Raw genomic sequence first — 14735 nt, 5'->3', positions numbered from 1 at the left:
CAATCACAAAACTTGAACCATCTAACTTGAAGGCTAATCCTCCTGTTTTCAGCTGTGATTAATTTTGCAATCTCACATCTCCTCAGTGCTATTAATTTCCACGATTAAGAGAGAAAACCATTTGTGTTTTATATCACAAGAGTAATTGTGAAAGCTACTTGTGTAATTGCCTACCTGTCAGGTATGCAGGGAACAACATGTGTGGCATCCACTTTATATCTTGTGCATTTAAACGCATTTACACTGTTCTGGTCAATAGTATAGATAGGAAGTATCCTGGCAGAAACTGTTAAGACACTCTGAAGGAAATAATGGGTGTCAAACATAACTCAATGTATTGGTTGCACAAGGCACTGTAGCACTGAACCACTATTTGAATATTTATCTGACAGCAGGGTTCGAATTGGCAAAAGGCCTCTGGGCTAGGGAGGAGTGAGGGTGTAAGTGAATGAAGGACAGTGAGAGTGACATCCCTACCCTGTTCTGCCATCTCAACTACTGTCATCCTTAATTGGGTATGTGTAGGAGGGTGAGAGCATGGCCAAAAGCAGACCACTTCACTCAGATTGCACTTTGCCTATTGAGACAAATGGTCCCACAGACTCAGGCCCTGGCTCCAGGACAATCAGAACTTGAACCTGAGAGAGAGAGAGAGAGAGAGAGAGAGAGAGAGAGAGAGACAGAAATAGCCATGCAGCTGTGCGTGAGCCAGACACACATATTCACACACAGAAGTTGCTTAGAGTGGGAAAACACACACCTTTCTCCCCTTTCTCCCCCCACTGCAACAACCTACCCACAAAGTGGGCCAGGAGAGGGGTTAACCTCAGGGTGAACCACTTCCATATAATTTCCACTGAGGGCAGCTCAGAATGTGCTGCCAAAAGGCAACGTAGGGTTAGTTAACTCTGACTCCTTGTCTCAGCCCTGGTCCCAGTCCCCTTCCCCGTGATGATCAGGATGTCGGGCCTAGCCTGTTCGTCCACCTCTCGCTCTAGCTTTGTTTCTTAAGCAAAAGGGCAAAAACAAAATTATGTATTAGCTCTGCTGCTTGGCACTTTTTAATGGTTCTTTTTGACATTTGTTAGCTTATAAAAATAAATTTTGCTTTGACTTTGATGCTTTTTCCTGGCAGCGTGTTGGGTAGAGCGTGAGGTAAGGGGTCGAAAAACAGCATGATTGCCAGAACCTACTACTTCTCTCCCTGCCCTGTCCTCACTTAGCAAGTTGGGATCTGGAGAATTAATTGCTGCTATGGATTTAATTCATGATTCCAGGGAAGATCTATTTACAACAAACTTATAGCAAGATAACAATTAACTAACTGGTAACTAGATTTTCCACTTAATTTGATTGCAGTTAGTCTGAAACACTAGAACATAAGTTAATAGCATTCTTTCAACATTCAATGTTTGCTACACATAAACAGCAAAAGGTCAAAATTCTTTCCTCTGCATGTTAAACAAAAATCTCAAATCTGTAGTTTACTGCTGTTTGCCTTATCAGTTGCATTAGATAACAGCAGGTTCATAAGACACAGAGACAGAAGGTTGGGAAATCAGTCACAATTCAAATCGGGAAGATTAAACTCAGCCAGTTATAAGACATTTCAGAGTTAATCAATCAGAAATTTCTGAAGAAGGGTCTAGGCCCGAAACATCAGCCTTCCTGCTTCTCTGATGCTGCTTGACCTGCTGTGTTCATCCAGCTCTATACCTCATTATTTCAGATTCTCCAGCATCTGCAGTTCCTACTATCTCTGAAATGTTTTCTTTGATATCCCGTGCTAAGTAATTTTCCTACAATCAATAGACTTTCAAAGGTAAAGATTATAATGGCCTTCAACTGCACCTTCCAAACTTGTGACCCTTACTATCTAGATAATGAAATAGGTGCATTCATTGACTCATAGAATGCCTACAGTGTGAAAGCTGGCCATTTGGCCTATTGATTCCACATCAACCCTCTGAACAGCATCTCACCCCCCTACCCTATCCTTGTAATCCTGCATTTCCCATGGCTAATCCACTTAGCCAGCACATCCCTGGACACTATGAGCAATTTTGCATGGCAATCCACCTAACTGCACATCTTTGGTCATTAGGCAATACCACTTGTGAGCTCCCTTCTGAGCCACTTACCAATCCAACTCGGAGCTGAATTATTGTTCCGTCAATAACTTTAGGTCAAAAACTTGCAACTCCCTCCCTTCAATCACTGTGTCCCATCTTTGCAACATGGACTGCAACAGTTCTAGAAGATGGCTTCCCATCACCTTCTCGAGGGCAATTATTGATGAGTTGGCCTTGTCAGCAAAGCTCTTTAGCATAAAGGAAATGATAATGGCTGTCTTGGGAAACATGATGCCAGTCTTTTGCTTTGTGAATTGCATGGCTTATTTACCTGAATCTCCAAGGTCACAGAGAAGGGATATGGCACATCCCTTTAAGGCCACTATATCCATTGGCTTTATGGGAAGAAGCATTTCTGTCTATAAAAATATCAACAAGTTAGCCCACAACTGATGATAAAGGTCAGTATCTGTCCTTGTCTATTCCATCAAGTGAGCTAAAGCAGAGAAGTTTCCTCTGATGTACTCAAGGATGAGAACATATTGCGTCACTGCAGCACCTGAGGTGTCATTGAGTACAAATGTTCCCACTAAATTACTGAACTTATCAAATTCATCCTGTGCAAAAGCAAAGAAACAAGAGATGTTCAATTGTAAAACAGAACAATTGCCAAAGGGGCATTAATTGAAGCAACTGACCCTGCCTAGTAAACTGAAGACTAAACAAAAATCAGGAAAACAAAACATACTAGATGTGAACATGTAATATCATAGAAAAGGGTAAATGTTCACAGTTGTAAGAAATACAGTTTAATAATTCAAACAACAGTGACATCACTTTATAGGTTAGGCAAAAAGAGAATAGGTCTGCTGAGCTGTCATTAGCTCATGTATAACTGGGCTTTGTCCATATTGTAGATAGCCAAACGGTTACAAAATCCAGTATGAATCTCATCGAATAACTGCTGTAGGTACGTTAAAGGATCTGCTACTTTTGGTTCCGAGCAATTACAGTTTCCTGCATGCCATGAATTTAGCATGAGATTTTCTCCTGTGGGGAAACTGGTCAATTTGAAGTGTTTTTCATTCATCCACAGGATGTAGGTACCATTGGCTAGGCCAGGATTTAATACCTATCCCTAGTTGGCCATAGGACAGTTAAGAGTCATTTCTGTAGGTCTGGAGTCATATGTAGTTCAGGCTGGGTAAGGATAGCAGCTTCCTTCCTTAAAGGATATTAGGCAATCAGATGGATCTTTCCCAAACAATCGATAACATTTCATCGTCATCATTCGACTCTTGATTCCAGACTTTTGGTGAATTCAAATTCCACCATCTACAATGACAGGACATAAACCTGGTCCCCAGAGTGTTACCCAGGTTTCTGGATTAATGGTCTAACAATAATACTACCTGGCTATTGCCTTCCCATGCCTTTGTAGATTTTCAATTTATAAAATTTCTGCGATAAACTGTTATTAGAATGTTTTCACCTGGGATATTTAGAACAGCAATTGCCCTTTATGTCTAAATAATAGTCTGAAAAGCCATTTGCTTTTTTGCTCCTTACATCTGTTACATTAGGAGCAATGCCAGTGTTACTGTATTGAGAGATGAAGAAGTATGCTGCACACAGACTTGCAAACTGAGCCTCGAGAATACTACTTGCAGTTTGTGTTGAATTTGTGATTTTAAAATAAACAATCTACCTTGGGAGGTTCTCAGTCAGCAACAGGGAAAGTTGAGGATGGAGCTTTTATGATTTCCTCTATGGTTGCCCCCTGTCTTTTTTCACTGTGGAGCTCCGTGAGAGGCGCCATCACAGAATACACACTCTGTCGGGGGAGTAAAGCCATTATTAAAACTGATGATGATGTTTACTGGATAAGGAATTTGCAACAACAAGATAATTTCCCAATTAGTTCATCCCAATTGCTGTTGTGTCCCTCAAGGTGATCGCTGATTTTGACGCTCTGCTGAGTCCTCTCCACAATCCATTATGAGAAGGAACTCCATCCCCTTCAATTCAGTTTCTTCCCTTTGAAATGCCTGAAATTGAGCTGTGTTCCTATTAGGAACATCACAGCTCTCTGCTGAGTGAAATGTGTTCATTCAGAAATAGAACAATGACAGTTATTTTGAACAACCCATTCAGAGATGTTATCACACACCTCTGGAGTAGGTGAGGCCTGAACCCAGACTTCCTAGCTCAGAGGTACTGACACTACCACTGTACCACAAGAGCCCCTGAGCCCATGAGACACAATCTGAAGGAAGTCATAGCAGTTCATTCAATCAATAAATGTGTTAGCAGCTGCTGCAGAGTATTTATCTGAACTTTTTTTTGGCTTCCTGATTTTTTTAGACATTATTATCTTTAATTGTCGGTGCTGTTTTGATTCGCCTTTTCAATTTTTTCTTAGTTTCTCATATTTTAGTTGTTTATAAAACTTACTCTAATTTGATCTCTGGCTGTGATGTAGACAGAATTTGAATAGGTTTTTTTTGATACTCAGCTCCTGAACTTGATAAAACTATTGTAATGGATTGTGAAAATGATGGAAAAAGTCTCGACTTCCATGCTCTGTACTCTACCCTGACCATTCTATTTCCTTCAGATACACCCATATAGAGGAAGAAGACACAAACACTAGAAAACTTTGTGCTACACCTGTTAGTTGATATCAAGCAGTGGTTTTAAATGTCTGTATACTGTTAAAGTGATGTAGGACATGGAGAAGCTGGTAGAAGACGTGGATTTAAGATATGCTTTAGTAAGCAAAGCGAGTGTATCAGAGGAGCTGTACTAATAATATCAATTGTTGGGATGTGACAGGAGGGCAGAGATTGTAAGGAGTGAAGTGAGACAGGATCCAAGAAACCAGGGATTATTTTTGCTCCCCTGAACAATCCTGGTGTGGTAGGCAGTATTGGCAGAGGAGGGTGAGATAATTTGTGCTTGTCTGATTAGGGAGAACTAAACCACTTGTGAACTGAATTCACCTGGCCCTGTCTTCACTTAAACTTGATGAAGTGGAAATGGAGGCGAGAACAGGGGAACATGGAGGCGAGAGCAGAGGAACAAGGAGGCTGCTTTGAAGGGGTTACTGGGAGACAAAAAGCATCAGATGTCTAAGTGAAGGAATGACTGAGCTCCACACAGACTGCAGATGGAAACTGAAGCTATTCACTAAGATGTATTACCTACTGAACCATTTGGAGTATTATAAAGGGCATTACAAAATGATGAGTCACTTTGGCCTGTTATGTTCATGCCGGTCTTCAAGCACCCATTTACACCATTTCCCAGCACTTGACACATAACCACGTACACGGTGGCAATTCAAATATTCATCTAAATACTTCTTAAACATTGTGATGGTGCCCTTCTCTACTGTCTTTTTAGGCAACGAGTTCCTGATGCGCACCATCCCCTGGGTGAAAAAAAATTCCTTCAATCCCGGCTAAATCTCCTGGTCTCTACTTTAAAACTTTGACCCTTGGTAATTGACCCCTCTGCTATGGAGAAAGGTTTATTCCCATTGACCCCATCGAGGCCCCTCATAGTCTTGTGTACCTCAATAAGCCTATCAGCCTTCTCAGCTCCAAGCTATGTGATTTCTCTACATAGCCGAAATGATCAAGGCCAGGCAACATCGGCATGAACTTCCTTTGCACTCTCTCTGGTGCAACGACACCTTCGTATTATGTAATGATCAGACCTGAACAAAATACTCCACCAGTGGCATTACTAACATCCCAAACAGCTCCATCAAGTGCTGTTCTAGCTTACAGCAGTAAATGCGATGAATGACATAAAATGTGTTCCTAAATATCAGAAATAATTTAAATGAATGTTTCATTTGCATCTGTTAGAGAAATTTATGACACACAGTGTGTTGTTACTAATGAATGTGATAATGATCATAAGGAAAGTCTCTGCAAATTGAAGTTTACTTGAGTGTTTGCACTTGCAGCAATTCAAAAAGCGAGAATTGTAATTCTTCCTGTACATGGCTCAGCATCCACAACATGATCAACTATTATTACCGACAAATTATCATGAATTAGCTGTTTAGGTGCTCCTTAAGCAGACTGAACTGCATTTGGAGACAAGATAACAAAGTGTGGGGCTGGATGAACACAGCAGGCCAAGCAGCATCTCAGGAGCACAAAAGCTGATGTTTCGGGCCTAGACCCTTCATCAGAAAAGGGGGATGGGGAGAAGGTTCTGAAATAAATAGGGAGAGAGGGGGAGGTGGACTGAAGATGGATAGAGGAGAAGATAGGTGGAGAGGAGAACATGGGTGGGGAGGGGATAGATCAGTCCGGGGAGGATGGGCAGGCCAAGGGGGCGGGATGAGGTTAGTCGGTGGGAAATGGAGGCGCGGCTTGAGGTGGGAGGAGGGGATAGGTGAGAAGAAGAACAGGTTAGGCAGGTGGGGACGAGCTGGGTTGGTTTTGGGATGCAGTGGGGGGGAGGGGAGATTTTGAAGCTTGTGAAATCCACATTGATACCATTGGGCTGCAGGGTTCCCAAGTGGAATATGAGTTGCTGTTCCTGCAACCTTCGGGTGGCATCATTAGGGCACTGCAGGAGGCCCAGGATGGACATGTCATGTAAGGAATGGGAGGGGGGCTTAAAATGGTTCGCGACTGGGAGGTGCAGTTGTTTTTTGCGAGCCAAGCGGAGGTGTTCTGCAAAGCGGTCCCCAAGCCTCCACTTGGTTTCCCCAATGTAGAGGTAGCCACACGGGTACAGTGGATGCAGTATACCACATTGGCAGATGTGCAGGTGAACCTCTGCTTAATGTGGAATGTCATCTTGGGGCCTGGGATGGGGGTGAGGGAGGAGGTGTGGGGGCAAGTGTAGCACTTCCTGCAGTTGCAGGGGAAGGTGCCGGGTGTGGTGGGGTTGGAGGGGAATGTGGAGTGGACAAGGCAGTCCTGGAGAGAGTGGTCTCTCCGGAGGGCAGGCAATGATGGGGATGGAAAAATGTCTTTGGTGGTGGGGTCAGATTGTAGATGGCGGAAGTGTTGGAGGATGATGTGTTGTATCCGGAGGTTGGAGGGGTGGTATGTGAGAACGAGGGGGTTCTCTTTTGGCGGTTATTGCGAGGGCCACCTGGACCATTTCCAACACATCCCTCACCTTCCTGGACCTTTCTGTCTCCATCTCAGGCAACCACCTACAAACCCACATCCATCTCAAGTCCACTGACGCCCACAGCTACCTAGAATACACCTCCTCCCACCCACCTTCCTGCAAAAATTCCATTCACTATTCCCAATTCCTTCGCCTCCAATGCATCTGCTCCCAGGATGAGGCATTCCACTCCTGCACATCCCAGATGTCCTCGTTCTTCAAGGGCCACAACTCACCCCCCCGCTCCCGCAGTGGTCAAGAACGCCCTCGACCGTGTCTCCCGCATTTCCTGCATCTCATCCCTCACACCCCGCCCTCGCAATAGCCACCAAAAGAGAATCCCCCTAGTCCTCACATACCACACCACCAACCTCCGGATACAACACATCATCCTCTGACACTTCCGCCATCTACAATCCGACCCCACCACCAAAGACATTTTTCCATCCCCACCCTTGTCTGCCTTCTGGAGAGATCACTCTCTCCGTGACTCGCTTGTCCGCTCCACACTCCCCTCCAACCCCACCACACACGGCACCTTCCCCTGCAACTGCAGGAAGTGTGACACCTGCCCCCACACCTCCTCCCTCACCCCCATCCCAGGCCCCAAGATGACTTTCCACATCAAGCAGATGTTCACCTGCACATCCGCCAATGTGGTATACTGTGTCCACTGCACCCGGTGTGACTTCCTCTACACTGGGGAAACCAAGCAGAGGCTTGGGGACCGCTTTGTAGAACACCTATGCTCGGTTTGCAGTAAACAACTGCACCTCCCAGTCACGTACCATTTCAGCCCCCCCCGCCCATTCCTTACAGAACATGTCCGTCCTGGGCCTCCTGCAGTGCCACAATGATGCCACCCAAAGGGTGCAGGAACAGCAACTCATATTCTGCTTGGGAACCCTGCAGCCCAATGGTATCAATGTGGATTTCACAAGCTTCAAAATCTCCCCTCCCCCCCACTGCATCCCAAAACCAACCCAGCTCATCCCCACCTGCCTAACCTGTTCTTCCTCTCACCTATCCCTTCCTCCCACCTCAAGCCGCACCTCTATTTCCTACCTACTAACCTCATCCCACCTCCTTGACCTGTCCGTCCTCCCCAGACTGACCTATCCCCTCCCTATCTTCCCACTCATACTCTGCTCTCCAGCTATCTTCTCCTCTATCCATCTTCAGTCCGCCTCCCCCTCTCTCCCTATTTATTTCAGAACCGTCTCCCCATCCCCCTTTTCTGATGAAGGGTCTAGGCCCAAAACGTCAGCTTTTGTGCTCCTGAGATGTTGCTTGGCCTGCTGTATTCCTCCAGCCTCACATTTTGTTATCTTGGATTCTCCAGCACCTGCAGTTCCCATTATCTCTGAATTTGCAGATAATTTTAATCTAAACTCTTACCAGAATTTGATGGGATCACATGGCATTGCTTTTACAAACTGCTCAATTTTTATCTCCACAAAATTCAGTGAAAAGTTAAACTGAGTGAGGAGTAGCACCAGTAGATTCTTACCAGGCAGAATAAATTAAAATGATCCCACCACATTAATTTTATTGGTACCAAATATTTGACTGGGACAGATATTTCAGGGATATGGGCAAAGAACAGAAGCTTGGGATTCACTGTTTTCAGGATGTTATGGATATTAGCAGGAGAAATATTGAAAGACAAAACACAATAGGGGGTACAATTCTTGTGGTGGTGCAGGAGCAGAAGGACATGTACATAGCTCATTGAAGGTAGCAGTGCAGGTAGAGAGAGCACTTAATAAAGCATACAGTATCTTTGGCTTAATTGCTAAGGTATAGGGTACAACAGCAAGAAGTGATGTTGAACTTGTACCAGACACTTGTTAGGCTTCAGTTAGAGTGTTGTATACATTTCTGGGTGCCGCATTATAGCAAGGAGTTTAACACATTGGAAACAGCACAGAAGTGATTACAAGAAAGGTTCCACAGTTGAGAAACTGCAGTTATGAGGATAGATTGAAGAAGTTGGGATTGTTCTCCCTGGAGAGAAGAAGACAGACAGGAGATCTGAGAGAGGTTTACAAAATCATGTGCAGGCTGGATAGAGTAGGTAAGGGGAAACTGTTCCTGTTTGTAAAAGGAGCAAACATGAGACAGCATTGATTTTAAGTGATAGGAGAAAATAATTTCTCACCCACTGAGTATTAGGGGTTGGAATGCACAGCCTGGAAATATAGCAGAGGCAGGTTCAATTGAAGCATGCAAGAGGGGCATTGAATGGATATTTGGCTAAGAATAACATGCAAAGGTATTGGGTAAAAGTAGAGAGTCTTCAATGGGTAGTGATGCTCATTTGAAGAGCTGGTTCAGGAATGATGGGCTGAACAGCCTCTTTGTACACAGTAAGACATTTGTGATTCTCTGTGACTAGTCTTGTTACAGACAGTGCTGTTTTACCTTTATTGAGAAGTTTTGCAAATCATTCACTCCAGCTATGGATTTAATTCTCTATTTAAGAATAGGCCTCTTTATAGAGTTAAAGAGACATAGAGATGTAAAGCACAGAAACAGACCCTTAGGTCTGACTAGGCCATACTGACCAGATATCTTAAATTTAGTCTTGTTTGCCAGCATTTGGCCCATATCCCACTAAACCCCTCCTCCTGAAATGTCAGATTCCCATCCTGATGCCTCCACCACGTCCTCTGGCAGTCTATTCCATTCATGCACGACCCTCTGCATGAAAAAGTTGCACCTCAGGTCACTTTAAAATCTTTCGCCTCTCACCTTAAACCTATGCCCTTTAGTTTTAGACTCCCCTACCCTGGGGAAAAGACCTTAGCTATTCACCCTATCCATGGTCCTCATGATTTTATAAACTTCTATAATGTCACCCTCCAGCCTCGAACACTTCAGGGAAAATAGCCCAGCTTATTCAGCCTCTTCTTGCAGCTTAAACTCTCCAACCCTGGCAACATCCTTGTAAATCTTTTCTGAACTCTTTCAAGTTCCACAACATCTTTCCTAAAGCAGGGAGAATTGAATGCAGTATTCCAAAATTAGCTGAACCAATGTCATGTACTGCCACAATATGATCTCCCAACTCTTATACTCAATACACTTCTTCACCACCATGTTTACCTGTGACTCCAATTTCAGGGAACTATTCATTTGTACTCTGAAGTCTCTTTGTTCAGCAACACTCCTTACCATTAAGTGTATAAGTCCTGTGCTGATTCACCTTATCAAAATACAGCACTTCATGTTTATCTAAATTAAACTTCATTGCTAGGTCCATTTGCCCATCTGATCAAGATCCCGCAGCACTATGAAATACCTTTCTTCGCTGTCCAATATACCGCCAATTTCAGTGTCATCTGCAAATTTACTAACTGCACCTCCTATTGTCAAGACACAGTGGTAACTAATTTACAGATTAGGTTAGGCAGACATTGATAGGCAACTTTATTCTGTTAATATTTGCTCACCATGTAAACATACCGAGGTCAAAAATCTTGCTCCTTGATCCTATGATGACATCATGTTAATAAATCTTAAAATTTGTGGATTATAAAGCAGGCATAATACAGTGAGCAGGACAACTGACTTGAGTCAGGTAAGAATTTGTTTCTTTATTTTAAGAGCTTTAAAATGTAGTGCATGAAAACAAGCAAAATTATAAGAATCTGTTCCTCATTGACAAATTCAGTGGAAAGCTCTATTTCTTTCATATCTAATTTTGTCCACCTTTCCAAATGACTCTGTGGTTAAGTTTCCAATGTGATAGTGAGCAACAAAAACTGGAAAAATGTCTCTTAATATCTGGTTTGAGTTGACGTGAATTTAAGCTGAAAGGTAAAAAGACAAGGTGCTACTCCACTAGATCACATTGATCCAAAGCTGAATGCTTTCTTGGACAGGTATTGCACCAACATTTAAATCTGCTTGTATCTAATTAAATTATTGTCACAAGCACATGTTAAATCTTTTGATGTTAAGCTTGAAAAGAAGCAAACTTTAAACATTAATTGTATTTCTCTGTATATAGAATTAGTAACTTGCAGAGAACCAAATTAAGACTTGCAGTCCAATTAACATTTTTATTGCAATGGTACATTTGGTGGAACTTGCTTAAGGGGACAAATAAGACATTAATACAATCAAACCTTCAAATCTGGAGAAACTGCCAGTAAAAGCTGACCCAGGAATACAGACAAAGTTCGGACCCTGGGACTGTTTTTTTAAAATCATTCATGGGATAAGATGTCACTGGCTAGGCCAACATTTATTACCTATTCCTAATTGCCCAGAGGGCAGTTAGGAGTCAACCACATTGATGTTGGCCTGGAGTGACATGTAGGCTAGACCAGGAAAACAGTTTCAATCTCAAAAGGATCAATGAATCAGATGGATTTTTCTAACATCAACAATGGATTCATGGTCATCATTAGGCTCCTAATTCCAGATTTTTATTGGATTCAATTCCATCATCTGCTGTAGTGAAATTTCAACCCAGGTGCCCCCCAACATTACATGGGTCTCTGGATTAGCAGTCCAATGATAATAATACTAGGTTATCATCTCCCCCTTGTTGTAGAATATGAAAATGTAATTCAGAAATGTTCTCTCAAAGAGTTGAAAAGGCAGCTTTTCTTTTGTCGAGGGGAGAAATATTATTTGAAGATTGGGGGAATAAATACTATATTACTGTGAAACCAGTCTGTTGGAATTTCATTGGATCTGTCATCAAGGAAATAGCATTATAGCTATCTTGTTCCAAGTATTTTTAGGACTCAAATTATGGCTTGTTCCTTGAGTCTATGTTTGTGCAGTATCACATCCATGAGTGTTATACTGTGCAAAAACCCTAGAGGATACAGACTGTTATCATCTTCATCTAGAAAATCATTGACATATTAATTCAATTCACTCAACAGCTTTTCAAGAATCTTTTTCACTCAAATCCAGTGAATCTTTAATTTTAGCACTGATAATAATTCGAATAACTTTTATCATACATTAATGTTCATGGGACAAAGGAAACGGAGGGAGAAGTGTAAATGGTTAAGATTATTTGATATAATGACAAGGACAAGAGGCGCAGCATCTGCAAATTTCCTTCTAAGTCAGATACCATCCTGACTTGGAACGAGATTACCCTTCCCTTATATAACACCTGAGGAAGAGTCACTGGACCCGAAATGTTAGCTCTGATTTTCTTCTTCACAGATGCTACTAAATCTGCTGAGCTCTTCCAACAACTTGGTTTTTGTTCCTGATTTACAACATATGTAGTTCTTTTGGTTTTTAACTATTCCATTACAGTTGCTGGGACAAATTCCCGGAAATCCTTCCCTCACAGTACAGTGGGTATGCCTATTCATCTAAGGACTGCCGCTGATTGAGAAGTCAGCTCACTGCCACCATTTCAAGGACAATTAGAGAAGAATAACAAATGCTGGGCCCAGCCAGTGGCACCCATATCCTGTGAATGAATTTTCAAAAATCTGAGTATTCCACTTGCTTCTCACAGACGCCAACAGCTAACAGAGAGAAGGACTTCCATTTTATCAGTCTGAGTTTGATTCAGACTCAGGTCCCCACTGTCTGGAAGTCAGTTACATTTACTCAATTTCAACTGAAGGTAATAGACAATATGGGTAAAAACAAACTTCAAAAAAGGTTGAAAGTGCTCTGAAAGACGACTGTGTTTTACCAGTAAGTAGGTTCATCTGAACATGATATTTTGTAGCAGAATGAACAGCACAGACCTTGTGGTCTTACTGTCCTTGAGGGTAAAGCATCTACCATTTCGAGCAAGTCTGGTCCATACATGACTCCACGCTCAAAGCAATGTACATGGCTATTAATTTCCCTAAAATAACGACAGATGTTGGAACCAGGGCATTAAGCGTGGATCCAAGAACTTTAACAACAGAGCTACTGTCTTGGATTACAGTGTGTATCCAAACAGTTCTTTTCAGGTTCAGGCATGATGGCTCAGTGTTTAGCACTGCTGCCTCATAGCGCCAGGGACCTGAGTTTGATTCCAGCCTCGGGCGGCTGTCTGTGTGGAGTTTGCACATTCTCCCTGTATCTGTGTGGGTTTCCTCCAGGTGTTCTCGTTTCCTCCCACAGTCCAAAGATGCACAGGCTAGGTGGATTGGCCATGCTAAATTGCCCATAGTATTCAGGGATGTTTAGGTTAGGTGGGTTAGACATGGGGAATGGGTCTGGGTGGGATGCTCCTCTTTGGAGAGGCAGTGTGTGTTTGTTGGGCCGAATGGCCTGTTTCCACACTATGGGGATTCTATCATAATTAAGAGAAGGCTTGATCACTACAATTTGCTGAAATATATATGTTTATTAAGTATGAAAAATGATTATAGTCGCAATATTAAAAGGGGAAGAAAAAGGCAACAAGTCTCACACCTTTTTAGAAAGAGCAAAAAGTCTCATTTTCTTGTGCCAGTTGGGGACCCCTCAATTGATGCTGAATTGGAGACTTAGGTTCATCCCTGAAACGGTTCATGTTTCCGAGCCAAGGTGAAGTCCCACAGCAGCAACCTGGAATGAAACTCTCCCACTCTTATACAGCGTGACAAACAGCCTGCACAAACAAAGCAGATATAGAAAGACAAAACTGCTGGCTGGTACAGAAAACACAGGATGGGAAAACAAGAGACAGTAGGAACTGAGATGCTGGAGAACCTGAGATAACAAGGTGTAGAGCTGGATGAACACAGCAGGCCAAGCAGTGTCAGAGGAGCAGGAAAGTTGACGTTTTGGGCCTAGACCCTTGTTCTGAAGAAGGGTATAGACCCTTCATCCAGCTCTACACCTTGTTATCTCATGGGAAAACAAATGCAGGTGTCATCTTTGGCCCATAATGGAATGTTCCTGGGACTCATTTAAAGTCATGCAGCTTGTCCAGTATCATTCTAAACATTCCCAGCCTATCTAACCATCCTGTAGAATCTATTTTCTCATGTAGCTGTCAAATATCATTGTTAACTTTTAGCCCTTTGGCCCATCCTATATAGTTACAGTCAGTCAGGGGATGTAGACAAGCAGCAGTATAACTAGATAGGCAACCGAAACATTCAACATGCCACACGATAAACACACAATTTAATCACATCACTGTCACTGGATGAGTAATCAATCCTCCACACTGCCCACCTAATTATGTGTAGCTTCAGATTAGCTGCCAACATCCCTCTCCATGTGGATATCTACAGGGCCAACTGGTCCACTGTGATAGAGGACTAACAATTCAGTGGTCTAATAAGTAGTGCCTCTTCTCTCAAACAAGATGTAATTTATTGCATGATAGCAACTAGCTACAAATTATATTAATATGACAGGGGTTATTCTAGACTGTGATAGAGATTGTCTCTTGTGATGAAGTGGTAGTGCCCCTACTTCTGAACGAGGAGACCCATGCTCAAGTTCCAACTGCTCCAGAGCTGCGTGGAAACATCTTGGAACAATTTGATTAAAAAATGTTATAAACAATGAAACAGGTTATTATAAACTATGAGAGGGTCT

This window comes from Stegostoma tigrinum, chromosome 32 (assembly GCF_030684315.1).
Source record: "Stegostoma tigrinum isolate sSteTig4 chromosome 32, sSteTig4.hap1, whole genome shotgun sequence".
NCBI classification, from domain to species: domain Eukaryota; kingdom Metazoa; phylum Chordata; class Chondrichthyes; order Orectolobiformes; family Stegostomatidae; genus Stegostoma; species Stegostoma tigrinum.
Note: the sequence above shows the minus strand (reverse complement) of the source record.